The sequence below is a fragment of the Pteropus medius genome, unplaced genomic scaffold (assembly GCF_902729225.1).
Source record: "Pteropus medius unplaced genomic scaffold, Ma_sr-lr_union100, whole genome shotgun sequence".
In the NCBI taxonomy this organism is placed as follows: Eukaryota; Metazoa; Chordata; class Mammalia; order Chiroptera; family Pteropodidae; genus Pteropus; species Pteropus medius.
This window is the reverse complement of record NW_024340701.1, coordinates 17,832,858-17,833,693: the sequence shown is the minus strand read 5'-3', so window position 1 is coordinate 17,833,693 and position 836 is coordinate 17,832,858. Positions and strand designations below refer to the sequence as shown.

At 38.2% G+C, this 836-nt stretch overlaps 1 non-coding gene across 1 annotated transcript; it reads left to right on the top strand.

Annotated features, from left to right (window-relative positions):
• The first annotated feature begins 371 nt into the window (after positions 1 to 371).
• LOC120581431 (U6 spliceosomal RNA) lies at positions 372 to 478 on the top strand. Its single transcript, XR_005647266.1, has one exon. It is a non-coding gene; the product is annotated as a U6 spliceosomal RNA (small nuclear RNA).
• Positions 479 to 836: the final 358 nt, after the last annotated feature.

Sequence of the window (836 nt, the reverse complement as noted above, 5' to 3'; positions counted from 1 at the left end):
AAGTATCAGTGAAGATGTGGAGAAATTGGAACCCTCGTGCATCGCTTGTGGGAATACAAAATGGTGCAGCTGTTGTGGAAAACAGTAAGCCAGACACAAAAGGATAAATATTGTATGATTTTATTTATATAAGGTCACTAAAGTAGTCAAATTCATTGAGACAGAAAGAATGGTGGCTGTCAGGGGTTGGGTGTTTAAGGGGTACAGAGTTTCAGTTTAGGAAGATGAAAAAGTTCTAGAGATGGATGGTGGTGATGATTGCACAACAATGTGCATATGCTTACTGCCACGGAATTGTAGACTTAAAAATATGGTTAAGACGGTGAATTTTATGTTACGTATTTTCTACCACAATAAAAAAAATTAGTATAGTTCTGGCTTCTGCAGCACATATACTAAAATTGAAATGGTACAGAGAAGATAAGCATGGCCCTTGAGCAGGAATGACACACAAATTTGTGAAGTGTTCCATATTTCTTTTTTAATGCAGAAAAATATGAAGGCTAGAATAAAAATGTCCTAGTATCCTACTACCTATTTCACTACACCTATACAAAAATAGTATAAAAAATGAACTCTTCTAAAGTAAACTTTATACTCCACACACACAAGAAAAGTTTGGCTAAAGATTTGAGAGGCTTTGCTACCTGGAGATGCAATTTAATAAAGACACCAATTCCCTTGCTGTGGTTGTTGACCTGTTGAGGGTGGGATTAATCTTACCCACCTGTGAGCTCATTGCCAGAGAAACTCCCCATGTGGGGACAGTCTTGAGCCAGAGAGGTGGACACACTGTGAGCACATCTTATCCCTTTTCTATCTTCTCTGTCTGCAGC